Below are 14,637 nucleotides of genomic sequence, written 5' to 3' on the forward strand. Positions count from 1 at the left end.
TGGAAAGAAGAGACCCTAAGGTATTTCGTGATGGGCATAGTGAGTTCATAGAAGTTTTTATTTTTTGTCACAAGTTAATGGAATATGAGACTTTGTAAGAAAAAAAAAATCAAAAAAAAAATCAACATTTTCCGCTAACTTGTGACAAAAAATAAAAAGTTCTATGAACTCACTATGCCCATCAGCGAATACCTTAGGGTGTGTACTTTCCGAAATGGGGTCATTTGTGGGGTTTTTCTACTGTCTGGGCATTGTAGAACCTCAGGAAACATGACAGGTGCTCAGAAAGTCAGAGCTGCTTCAAAAAGCGGAAATTCACATTTTTGTACCATAGTTTGTAAACGCTATAACTTTTACCCAAACCATTTTTTTTTTACCCAAACATTTTTTTTTTATCAAAGACATGTAGAACTATAAATTTAGAGCAAAATTTCTATATGGATCTCGTTTTTTTTGCAAAATTTTACAACTGGAAGTGAAAAATGTCATTTTTTTGCAAAAGAATTGTTAAATTTCGATTAATAACAAAAAAAGTAAAAATGTCAGCAGCAATGAAATACCACCAAATGAAAGCTCTATTAGTGAGAAGAAAAGGAGGTAAAATTCATTTGGGTGGTAAGTTGCATGACCGAGCAATAAACGGTGAAAGTAGTGTAGGTCAGAAGTGTAAAAAGTGGCCTGGTCTTTCAGGGTGTTTAAGCACTGGGGGCTGAAGTGGTTAAACTGAAAAACTAGACTTTTAGAAATTTTGTTATTCCATTACATTTTCATACACTTTACTACGCAAACTTTGATGTAGATCAGATAATTGTTGGAGTAAAACTCGTTCTGTTCAAAATTATTCAATGCTTTCCAAGTGCTTAATTCATTTAGGCATACAACTGGTCGACAAACCCTCAACTAGGATAAGTGCACACAGCAGAGCAGTCAAACAAGCCGAGTCAAAACCTGGAGAGCAGCAAGGTACCAGAGGAACAAGCAGAAGATTGTCAGGAGGAAGCCAAAGTCAGAACCAGGAGGGAACGCCAAGACCAAGGGATAAGACGGACGAGGGCTGACTCTCTACCCTCTGTGGGGAAAAAAAACCTTTAGGTTAAACCCACATTGGATACAGGTGGTCGGTGACCAAGAAAAAATTGGGAAAGATATTACAGAATTCTGGGCACTAAATTATTGATCCATACACATACATTATGTGTGGGATTCCTTGAAGGCCATGATAAGAGGGGCATATAGTATGAGGATTACGCGGAAAAGGGCGGAATATGCTAATACTGAAAAGGGATTGGTAGAGAGGGTTGGGGCGCTTGAGGCGGCCTTGGCCAAACAAAATGAGAATGGCATTCGATCATTACTAATGGAGGCAAAGAGGGAATACCAGAATTTTCATTATGAAAAGGCGCAACATAGACGCTTTTTTGCTGGACAGCAAGATTTTTTTTGAGAAAGGCAAGACTGGTAGAATGTTGGCATCAGTGATTTCTAGTCAAAGGGCCCAAATCCCAATAAAGCAAATAAAACTCCCAATGGGTGTACTAACTAATGACAGCTTTAAAATCAAAACTGTAATCGTAGAACACTTCACTAAAGTATATCGGTCGGACCTCGGGGTGGATGACGGGGCCCAGGCTCTTTTCTTTGAAGGTATGGCACTCCCTTGCCTCTCCGGGCAAGATAGTGCCAAACTAAATTTGCCACTCTCTCTTGAAGAAGTGGAGAAAGCTGTTGACAGCATAAAGGGCAATACGGCTCCGGGAAGGGATGGCATACCCTTTGAATTTTACAGAGTATATCGTAAAACCGTATTGCCTCTTCTTTTGCAAATGTTTAATGAATCTTGGAGGAGCGGTTCACTCCCCCCCCCTCCTTGAGGGAAGCCTCCATTTCCTTAATCCTGAAGAAAGATAAGACAGAGGTGGGGGCATATCGCCCTATTTCGCTACTTAACACCGATTACAAGATACTAGCGAAAGTGCTTGCAAATAGACTAAGGGGGGTTGTTCACCGTCTGATCCATCCGGATCAGACGGGTTTTATCCCAAAACGAGACATACAATCTAATATCCGCAGGGCCTTTCTAAATGTATATGTTGGGGAGGGGGAGGATCGCTCCATCCTGTCTTTGGATCCCGAGAAGGCCTTTGACAGGGTGGAGTGGCCCTTCCTGTGGGCGACTTTGGATAAAATTAACTTGGGCGAACATTTCATTAAATGGATACAGTTACTTTATTCAGATTCCAGGGCCAGGGTTAAGATAAATGGGAGTGACGCGGAACAGTTCCCCCTACAGCGAGGTACTCGACAGGGTTGTCCCCTTTCACCTCTGATATTTGCCCTAGCTCTGGAACCTCTCGCCTGTAAAATCCGGCAGTCCAGTCAGATTGTAGGATTTGGAGAGAGAGGAGAGGAAGATAGGATTAGTCTATACGCGGATGACATTCTCGTATTCCTGAGGCAGGGATGGAAGGCCTATTACACCTGTAATGAATATCTTGAGAGAATATAGGGCGATATCGGGGTATAAAGTAAACTGGGATAAATCTGAACTTCTCCCTCTGGTTCGAGTGCCCCCTGATAGGTCCTTAGGCATTAAGGTTCTTGGATTAAATGACTCCATCCGATACCTGGGTATCAGCATAAGCGCGGACCTGTCCCGATATAACTCCTTAAATATAACTCCTATGATTAAGAAGATCCGGTCCTGGCAGAAACTGCCTTTGTCACAGGAGGAAAGGATTGCATTGATTAAGATGGTGGTCCTCGCTATTGCATTATACCCTCTGACAGCATCCCCGATATGGATTGATGACTCCACTTTTGGGTTAGTGGATAAATTGATGAACGACTTAATCTGGGGGAGGGGAAGGGTTAGGATTAAGCAAAAATATCTTTGTATATCGGAGAGAAGGGGTGGCCTTTCCCTTCCATTCCTCCAGGGATATTATATTGCAGCACAGATAAAGTGGTGTTTGGGAGGGGGGAGGGGGGAGGGCAGAAAGTCAGGCCGCTTTGCTGTTGGGTATCCTTTCAAGGGATTTCCAGGGGCCATATGGGGACATTTTTTCTGTCTTGGAGACTGGCCATTTGGACATGAGGAAAAAACAATGTTTGATTAGTGATACACTAAACAAGGTTTGGAATAAGATAAAAAAAATTACTGGGTGAGACATTCCCTACTCACTTTACTCCACTTTGGCACAATTATAATTTAAAAGAATTTAAGTCAATTGTAGACTATAAATATTGGAATTCACGCGGAATTAACCGCTTAACTCATATAATATCACATGGTAATATTATTCCTTTAGACGCACTAATAAAGGGTATACCGTCCTTTGTAGATAGATATAGGTATGCACAAATTAGTCACGCATATATGAGCACTCAGGACAAAAATTTATTGGCCATTAGGACAAGCCCCTTTTTGGATTATTGTTTTAGATTTAAGGATACTCAACTTACACTCTCTCAAATATATCATAAACTCCGGGACTGTTTGGGGGAAATAACCACATTCAAAAGTGAGGGAGGCTGGGAAGCTGAATTGGGCGAAGGGAACAGCTTGGAATGGGATATCGTATATCAAAACATAAAAAAAGTATCAATCTCTCAGAAATACAGATTGATACAGTTCAAGATTGTTCACCGCCTATACTACTCCCCCTCCTTCCTTGCCAAGATATACAAGGAAAGGAAGGATCTGTGCTGGAAATGTTCGTCAGAAAATGCGGAGTTAAGTCACCTACTATGGGATTGCCCAGAAGTGTGGGGGTATTGGACTAGCATCTATGAGGAACTATATAAAAGATATAAGATCAAATTGAAGCAAAGTTTTACGCAGGCAATATTGGGTCTTTTCCCCCGCTCTGAATTGACCCCCTACCAATTACGAGTTAGCATGGAAAGTTTTATGGTCGCAAAGGCCTTGATAATTAAATATTGGGGTACGAAGAATAGTCCTAGCTTTAATGAATGGAGGGCTCGGCTAGACACTATTGAGGCTTATAGAAGAATGACAAGGAAATTGGAGTGATGGCTCCCTGTGGGGGCAGGCTCCCTTACTCGCTTAAGGCCCCCAGGATCCCTTATATTTGGAATTTCTGGAAACAGAAGTTAAGGTAGTTATTAAAATGCGGATGGACCCCGCAGCAGGGAAGCAAAAGGGAGGGGGTGAGTTAAAAGGAACAAGTGTATTAACTTGTATAAAGTATATTTGTAAATTTTAACTGGTTGATATGAGAATCTGTATATTTGTTCCAGAAAATAATAAAGGATTTGAAAAAAAAAAAGGGATAAGACGGACAGAAGTCTAACACGAGCAGGAGAACAGAAAAACCAGGTAAGTAATCACAGGAAGGACCTCAATAACAGGCAATCTGTCGTCAGCAGATTGCCTGTTTAAATAGGGCGCTGGTGGAGTCATGTGACGTAGCCAGCGTCACATGACTCCCGAGTTCTAATACAGCCGAGCGGCGAGTGAGCCGCTCGGCGCTCAGCCCCATTGCGGTTACCATGGGAACGGGCGACGCGGGGCGCGCTGATGACGCGAGCGTGCCCGGGCCGTCCACACCGTGACAGTACCCCCCTTTTGCATGGAGCCACCGGACCCAAGGCCCCAGATGACAGCTTCTCAGGATGTTCCACATGGAATTTTTTGCCAAGTCTAGAGGCATGAACATCCTTAGCTGGTACCCAGGACCTTTCCTCCGGTCCATAGCCTTTCCAGTGCACCAGGTACTGCAAAGAGTTACGGACTCTTCTAACATCCAATATCTTGGACACCACAAACTCCACGGAATCAATAACCAGTACGTGCGGCGGAGCGGACTGTGAAGGAACAACAGGTGCAACATGTCTCTTAATCGTCTCAAGAATAGGTATTTATACAATGGGCCGTCCGTTCCGCAAATTGCGGAAGGCACACGGGCGGCTTCTGTTTTTTGTGGATCCGCGGTTTGCAGACCGCAAAAAACGGCACGATCGTGTGCATGAGGCCTTAAGCAGAGATTTTTGGACGACGTCATGGATGTGGAAAGACTCGGGCAGTTTCAATCTAAAAGATACTGGGTTAATTACCTCCGTAATCTCGTACGGACCTATAAAATGAGGTGCAAACTTTTTGGAGGCCACCTTAAGAGACAAATTTTTAGAAGATAGCCACACCTTATCCCCAACCTGAAAATCCATCCTCTTAGAACGCTTCTTATTCGCTTTGATTTTAATACTGTGCACAGTTCTGACGAGACCTTATCCGCCTCAGGGTTAGATGAGGAGACGGATGACCCAGAATGAAAACGAGGATGGGAACCGTAATTACAAAAGAATGGGGAGACACCAGCGGAGGAATTAACACTGTTGTTTATCGGAAATTCTGCCGCAGGAAGGTACTTAACCCATAATTGTTGATCATCCGAGACCTATGACCTGAAAAACTGTTCCACAGACTGATTAAGACGTTTAGTCTGCCCGTTACTCTCAGGATGATAGGCAGACGAGAAAGACAATGAAATTTGGCACCTCTGACAGAAGGCTCTCCAAAATCTAGACACAAATTGGACCACCCTATCCGATACAATGTTTTCGGGAATACCGTGCAAACGTACAATTTGTTCTACAAATACAGCGGCCAGAGTCTTAGCATTAGGAAGCTTAGAAAGAGGAACAAAATGTACCATCTTGTTGAACCTATCGACCACTACCCAAACCACAGTTTTACCCTCCACAGGTGGCAGGTCCGTGCTGAAATCCATAGAAATATGAGACCAGGGTCTACTGGGAATGGGTAGGGGTTGCAACTCACCAGCAGGGAGGGTTCTAGGGGTTTTAGACTTGGCACAAACCTCGCAGGACTTGACATCCTTGACTAGGGTGGGCCACCAGTAAGACCTTGATACCAGCTCTTTAGTACTCTCGATACCAGGATGTCCACACAAAACAGAGTCATGACAGAGTCACTACCCAACAGCCGGAGACGGAATTGTTCAGGGACAAACAACTTAGGCTACTTTCACACTGGCGTTTTGAATTCCGTTTGTGAGATCCGTTTCAGGGATCTCACAAACGGTTAAAAACGGATCAGTTCAGCCCCAATGCATTCTGAATGGATAAGGATCAGTTTTGCTCCGTTCCGCCTCCATTCCACTCTGGATGCGGACACCAAAACGCTGCTTGCAGCGTTTTGGTGTCCGCCTGGCGATGCGGAGCCAAACTGATCCATCCTGATTTACAATGTTAGGCTTATTGCACACGACAGTATATTTTCACGGTCCGCAAAACGGGGTCCCGTTTTTCCCTGATCCGTGACCGTTTTTTCGTCCGTGGGTCTTCCTTGATTTTTGGAGGATCCACGGACATGAAAAAAAAGTCGTTTTGGTGTCCGCCTGGCCGTGCGGAACCAAACAGATCCGTCCTGAATTACAATGCAAGTCAATGGCGACGGATCCGTTTGATGTTGACACAATATGGTGCCATTTGAAACGGATCCGTCCCTATTGACTTTCAATGTAAAGTCAGGAGTCCCTTTTATACCATCGGATCGGAGTTTTCTCCAATCCGATGGTATATTTTAACTTGAAGCGTCCCCATCACCATGGGAACGCCTCTATGTTAGAATATACTGTCGGATATGAGTTAGATCGTGAAACCTCATTTCCGACAGTATATTCTAACAGAGGTGTTCCCATGGTGATGGGGACGCTTCTAGTTAGAATATACTACAAACTGTGTACATGACTGCCCCCTGCTGCCTAGCAGCATCCGATCTCTTACAGGGGGCCGTGATCAGCACAATTAACCCCTCAGGTGCCGCACCTGAAGGGGTTTATTGTACTATCATATCCCCCTGTAAGAGATCAGGGCTGCCAGGCAGCAGGGGGCAGCCCCCCCCCCCCTCCCCAGTTTGAATATCATTGGTGGCCAGTGCGGCCCCCCCCCCTTCCTCCCTCTATTGTAATAATTCGTTGGTGGCACAGTGTGCGCCCCCCCCCCTTCCTCCCTCTATTGTAATAATTAGTTGGTGGCACAGTGTGCGCCCCCCCCCCCTTCCTCCCTCTATTGTAATAAATCGTTGGTGGCACAGTGTGCGCCCCCCATCGGCCCCCCCTCCCTCTATAGCATTAACAACATTGGTGGCCAGTGTGAGGCCTCCCATCTCCCCCCCCCCCCCCGATCATTGGTGGCTGCGGGTTACTAGCAATAGTACAATAGTAGAAGATTCATACTTACCTGGGAGCTGCGATGTTCGTGTCCGGCCGGGAGCTCCTCCTACTGGTAAGTGACAGTTCATTTAGCAATGCGCCGCATAGACCTGTCCCTTACCAGTAGGTGGAGCTCCCGGCCGGACACGAACATCGCAGCAGCCACCAGCAGGTAAGTATGAATCTTCTACTGTAGTAGCGTCCTGGTTGCCATGGTTACCGATCGGAGCCCCAGCGATTAAACTAGGACTCCGATCGGAACTCCGCTGCCACCAATGATGGGGGGAGGGGGGAGATGGGAGGCCGCACACTGGCCACCAATGTTGTTAATGCTATAGAGGGAGGGGGGGCCGATGGGGGGCGCACACTGTGCCACCAACGAATAATTACAATAGAGGGAGGGGGGGGGCCGCACTGGCCACCAACCTATTATTACAATAGAGGGGGGGGGGGGCGCACTGGCCACCAATGATATTCAAACTGGGGAGGGTCTGCCCCCTGCTGCCTGGCAGCCCTGATCTCTTACAGGTGGATATGATAGTACAATTAACCCTTTCAGGTGCCGCACCTGAAGGGGTTAATTGTGCTGATCACGGCCCCCTGTAAGAGATCGGGTGCTGCCAGGCAGCAGGGGGCAGTCTTGTACACAGTTTGTAGTGTATTCTAACTAGAAGCGTCCCCATCACCAAGGGGACGCCTCTGTGTTAGAATATACTGTCGGTTCTGAGTTTTCACGAAGTGAAAACTCAGCTATGAAAAAGCTTTTATGCAGACGGATCTTCGGATCCGTCTGTATAAAAAGTAACCTACGGCCACGGATCACGGACACGGATGCCAATCTTGTGTGCATCCGTGTTCTTTCACGGACCCATTGACTTGAATGGGTCCGTGAACCGTTGGCCGTGAAAAAAATAGGACAGGTCATATTTTTTTCACGGCCAGGAAACACGGATCTCGGATGCGGCTGCAAAACGGTGCATTTTCCGTTTTTTCCACGGACCCATTGAAAGTCAATGGGTTTGCGAAAAAAAACGGAAAACGGCACAACGGCCACGGGTGCACACAACGGTCGTGTGAAAGAGGCCTAAGTCAAAGGGGATGGATCCGTTTTCACTGACACAATATGGTGCAATTGAAAACGGATCCGTCCCTCATTGACTTTCAATGTAAGTCAGGACGGATCCGTTTTGACTTAGACTTTTTAAAAAAATAATAAGGCAAACGGATCTGTTCTGAACGGATACAAGCGTTTGTATTATAGGTGCGGATCCGTCTGTGCAGATACCAGACGGATCCGCACCTTACCTTAAATTGGTAAGAGTAGAGGGGCCTTGAGAGAGGACCGTGCCTACCCTGTCCTTGGAACGCATCCACCTCCACAATGAAAGGTCTCTCTTGATCCGACTGAATCAAAACAGAAGCGCTACTGAAGGCCTTTTTAAGAGTTTCAAATGCTTCAGTATCCAGTTTCAAATGCTTCAGTATCCAGGTCCGCCCCTTTTTTGGTGAGGTCGGTCAAGGGTTTAGCAATTACCGAAAAATTCTTTATAAATCTGCGGTAATAATTAGCGAATCCCAAAAAACGTTGTAAGGCCTTTAAGGATGATCACCTTACCCGATCCTAGTGCAAATTTATGATCAATAAAGTCGATAAAAGCATTATCAGAACATTTGTTATTACCCATGGAGATAGTGATAGGTACTAATACTTTACTCTTGACCACGTTTGGATATACCTGGTTCTTAGGCTCCCCAGTCTTGGTCGATTTAACGGAGGAAGGCTTCTTGGAGCACTGATTAATCCAATGGTCTGAGCAGGGGCGGCTGGGACGGGGAGCAGGGAGGCAATTGCCCCCCAGGCCGCCCTAAAGCATGTTAAAAACGGGCGCTGGGCCGTCTTTAACAAATAATAATTTATTTATTTTGTACAGGCGGCGCGGCCCTGGTTCTAGTTGCCCATTTCTTGCCCATTTTTTGGGGGGGGCACTATGGGACCATTTCTTACTGGCACATTATGGGGGGCACCATGGGGGACGAGCACTATGGGGGCATCTGGGGGCTCAAAAGAGGCTTTTTTTTTATTGGCACATTATGGGGGGCCCTATAGGGGAGAGCGGCACTATGGGGCATCTGTTGGCACTATGGGGGCATTATTTGGGGGCACTATGGGGAAGTGAGAGCTCTAAAGGGGCCTTTTTTTATTGGCACATTATGGGGGCACTATGGCATCTGGTGGCACTAAGAAGGGGCATTTTTTACTGGCACATTATGGGAGGCACTATAGGGAAGAGCGGCACTATGGGGCATTATTTGGGGGCACTAAGGGGTAGTGGAGCACTCTTGTGGCATCTGGTGGCACTAAGAAGGGGCATTTTTTACTGGCATATTATGGGGAAGAGGAGCACTATAGGAGCATCTGCTGGGGGCACTAAGAAGGGGCATTTTTTACTGGCATATTATGGGGGAGAGGAGCACTATAGGAGCATCTGCTGGGTTCACTAAGAAGGGGCATTTTTTTACTGGCATATTATGGGGGACACTATGGGGAAGGGGGAGAGGAGCACTATGAGGGCATTTACTAGGGCACTATTTAGGGGTATTTTATAATGGCATACATTATGGAGACATTAGCTCAACTGCGGGCACTAAGCGGGGGTATTTCATGTACTGTCATTATAGGGAGAATTACTACTAGGAGGTATTATGCAGAGCTTTACTGGGGGGCTATGAGGAACATGATTACTAGTATGGGCACTATAGGGGCATTATTACTACTAAGTGTGCTCTGCTCTGACCGAGAATTATTTCTATTGGTGGGATTTTGGGGAGCACTGTTACTTTGGGGGGGCACCCTGGCATAGTATCAGCTTAGCACAATTATTTTTGGGGAACATTATCTTTATACTATTAGTGTCTGGGCGCACTGTGTGCCAATAATTGTTGAAGGGGGCACTATCTGTGTGGTAGTAGTATTTCCAGGGGGACTGTTTATGCAGTATAGTATTGGGGGTGGCAGGAAAGGGTGTTCAGAAGATGTGAAGATGATGGAAATGTGGGAAACTAATGTCTGTTTGTCAATCTTTGCAGAGACGGGAGATGGCTGAAAAATTATCATGGCGTTCTGGTCTGAATGGAGAAGATAAAGAAAGAGAACGTCTACAACAAAGGTGACGTCACTGGATGTAAAGAGGTATGTAGCGCTATGTAGGAGTGGAGATGCTCTGGCTTCTCCCCCTGCCATTTGGGGGCAGCAGGCCACGGGCGGGTGGCAGATGGTGGAGGGGAACCACAGGCCTTGAGCAGGATCTGGGAAGGGAGGAGAGCGGAGGAGCTTCCTGGCTGTAGCCTGCTGTTGTTTATTGTATAATGTGAAGCAGGCAGTGCAGCCAGGACAGGCCCTCCCCTCTCTGTATGATGTGTAGAGACAGTGTTCAAAAATAGAATTTCAGCTGTACAGTGTTTGTTGGGAGTGGCCTATTATATGTAGGAGGGGCTTTTAATAATGGGCGGGGCCAAAAAATGGGCCACTTGACTGGATTTGCCCCCCAGGACTAAGGCTGCCAGCCCTCCCCTGGGTCTGAGTCTCCACAATAGAAACAAGCCCGACGTCAACGACGCTGATCTTTACGAGTCATTCTGCATTAAGAATGCTATTATTTTCCAATCTACACAACACCTAACCCAAACATGCCGATTTTTTTCACTCGCGTGCAAAACACTTTAAAAAGTGCATTTTCCCGCGACGCACCCGCATCTTATCCGGCCCAAATCCATGACGCCCGTGTGTAAGAGGCCTTAGTTTAAACCTCGAAAAGCATTATATACCAAAATTTCAATCCATAAAAGGTAGCGCCTGGTCCAGGGTTTTCCTGTTTGTATTTACTGCACCACTTGCAGAGTAGTATCAGCATAGACTTCCATCGCTCTTAAAAGGATTTTTCCGCAATAAACAACACCTGTGGATAGGTGATAAATGTGTGATTACTGGGACCCCCATAATCACTGTTAGTGGTGGGAGGGGCATACTCTTCCTGTACAACTGCGGTGAGGAGTTGTATAAAGCTGCAATCAAGGATGTGCGTTGCTGCTTCACACAAACTGTATAGAAGTTATAAAAAACAACTAAATTGAGTCCAGCTGCTTACTGGATATTCAGAGAGAAAATTACAATTTGAGCTGTGAGAACTCATCTGATGGACACAGTTAGGCTACATGCACTCAACCGCACCGTGTTTTGTGGTCCGCAAATTGCCCATAATCGAAATGTCCAAAACGGACAAGAATATTTTTTCTGCAGGGCCATGCAACGGAGCAACAGATGTGGACAGCACACCGAGTGATGTCCGCATCTTTTTTGGCCACATTGAAGTGAATGAGTCCGCATCCGAGCCGCAAAATATGCAGCTCGGATGCGGACCCAAACAACAGTGGTGTAAATGGGGCCTTATAGAGTTAAGTTGGGCATAGATTAATTAATGCCAGCTGAACTCACCAATTTCATCAGGACTGGGCAATCATCAAATGTCTATGGGAGAATCCCAACTGTTGGAATGCAACATGCTCATTCCTTTTGTTCTCACGGTAGAAAAGCCAACACCAGAGCTGCCGGGCAGTGGTTTACTTTTTTTTTGCCCCAGAACACCTGCACACTTGGCTGAGTCCAGCCTGCAAGCTCATTTAGTGAGTGGGATAAATAGCTATAGGCTGGACAAACTGAAAATTATGGTATCTAACTAACACAGACTGGAGTAAACTGTGGTCATCCTTTGTAATGTTACTTCTGTAGGAATTCCTCTGTCTGTACATTCTGCACATGTAGCATAAGGAATGTGTATTACTTTAGATCAAATGATTATCAACAAGTAGAGGAATGTCCAGATAACTCATTATCAGGATAATCCTTTGAGCTGTCAGCTTCCTCGCCATGCAACATTTCTCCAGTCTTGGGCATTAGTGCCCCTCTGCCCAGGCACCCAACAGAAGATGGCAATGGTAAGCTCATGTAGACACATAAATCTATACCAGTACATCAAGCCTTTTTGCTGTATTTTGCTTGAAGTGTCATCTTAGCTTTCATAAAAGTTTTGATTGATATGTCATAGCTGAGACCTCCACCGATCGCTAGAACGAGGAGAGAGAAGTGCTCACGTTTCGCATTCTCCTCACTGAAAGGGATGGAATTTAGATAGGCCCATGGACTTCTATCAAGCCTGTTTCCAACAGTGAAGAGGGACAGGGTGCTATGTGAGTACCAGGGGCGTTTCTAGGGTCTGAAAACATCCGGGGTACAATCCCACTGTGTTGAAATTGCACATTAAAGGCATGCTTAAAGGGCTGTTCTGGTTTACGCAAATTAAGCGCAAGTAGCAGATCAGTGGAACAAGTACAAAGGGGGTGGGGGGATGATTTGTGGCCAATGAATGGCCCTGGAATAGCCAAATAAATAAATAAAAATGCTACCAGCCTGACATTCGGGGCACTGGACAAAACATCCGGGGCTCAAGCCCCAAATGTTTTCACCTAACGACCCCCCTGGTGAGTACTTCTACTCTTTGTAGCAATCGGTGGGAGTCTCAGCGCTCAAACCCCCACTGATCTAAACCTTTGATATTTCACTATGACATATCAAAAGCTTTTTGAAAGCTCAGTGAAACTTTTATGCTTTTTCTGAACGTCCAGTAAAAAAAGTTTAAACATGTTATAAAATGTCACTGAAGAAGGTCTATTTTTTGTACAGAAAAATAAGGAAGACTCCTGCACTTCACAAAGTTGCAAGGAGTGTATTTCTTTTACAGCTCATGCACACGCCCGTGGTTTTGGTCCACATCAGATCCCAGTTTTTTGCAGATCGGATGATGAGCCATTCACGTAAATGAGGCCCGCAAAAAAAAGAGCATGTCCTATTCTTGTCCATTTCTACAACACAGAAACATAGAATGTGTCGGCGGATAAGAACCATTTGGCCCATCTAGTCTGCCCAATATACTGAATACTATGAATAGCCCCTGGCCCTATCTTATATAAAGGATGGCCTTATGCCTATCCCATTTGGATGGCCTTATGCCTATCACATTTTTAATTTTACAATTACAAGAGTAATTGTAAAATTAAAAAAAATGCTGGCATGCACTCAGCCGGTATTTGTGTTTTACGGACCGCAAAACATTTACAGCCATGTGCCATGAGCACTTATTGTGTGGACTCCCAGTAAATACATTAAATGTTTTTGGCGATATACTCCTATATGGCTGAAAATGTTTAATGTATTTACTGGGAGTCCACACAATAAAACAAATACACCTCTTGCAGCTTTGTGAAGTGCAGGAGTCTTTTTATTATTTGTATCTGGTTTGGGACCCATCTCCTGCAACCATACCTACTGGTGATGTGCCATTAAAATGCAATAAAAATACTTATTTTGTACAAACTACAATCACAAAGCTAATAGTGCGCAGTTCGGGCAGTGGTTCCAATGCATCCATTTCTTTTTTACATTTGAATGTAGTGACATCCTTCGATCATACCTAAAGCAGACCTCCCAACTGTCCCTCTTTTGGAGGGACAGTCCCTACTTTGGACCCAAGTCCCTCTTTGCATCTTCTATGTCCCTCTTCATCTGAGATACAGATTTGCATTATTGCATTTAGAATATTGATCCAGAAAGTGTTAGTCTGGTTACCAGGGGCAGATTGGCCATAGATCTTACAGGGAAATTTCTGGGGCGCCATCTGATCCCTCCTCACCAGTGATGGCCAGTTCGCCGTGTTTGCCCGCGAACACATGCAGGCTGCCATCTTAACTCACAAGTCCGGCGATGCACAGATAAGCCCTTACCTGTGCCTGTGCCACGAGCCGGTCTGAAACAAATGCGGTCACCGGGAGCAGGCAGTTCCGAGAACAGCCAGATGAAGGCCCCCGGGGGCTGTTCTCGGAACTGCCTGCTCCCGGTGACCGTATTTGTTTCAGACCGGCTCGCGGCATAGGCACAGGTAAGGGATTAAGATGGCAGCCCGCATGTGTTCGCGGGCAAACATGGCGAACTGGCCATCACTGCTCCTCACGGCCGGCCAGTGGAAGTTTTTGAGATGTATTTTGTGCTGCTGGGAGTATTTTGTGATGGACTGTGGTATTTGGCTCTTTTGGGGTGGTATAATGTGCCAAAATATGGTATTGCTGGCCCTGCCTTCCATCACTTTGGACCCGACTACAAAACAGGGCCACTTTTAGTATTTTTTCCAGGGCCACTTTAAGTTCCCAGTCCGCCCCTGCTGGTTACTATCTGTATATTTGAGCCTGCCTTGTATATTATTTCATTATTTAATGCCATTTGTATTTTAGTCATTTCTATATTCAGATAATTTTGCGCTATTGTATAAAAGAAAACTATTGATGCACGAAAAATGGATCTTTCACATGATGAACCATAAGCATCCCCTCTTTG

The sequence above is a fragment of the Bufo bufo genome, chromosome 2 (assembly GCF_905171765.1).
Source record: "Bufo bufo chromosome 2, aBufBuf1.1, whole genome shotgun sequence".
Lineage (NCBI taxonomy): Eukaryota > Metazoa > Chordata > Amphibia > Anura > Bufonidae > Bufo > Bufo bufo.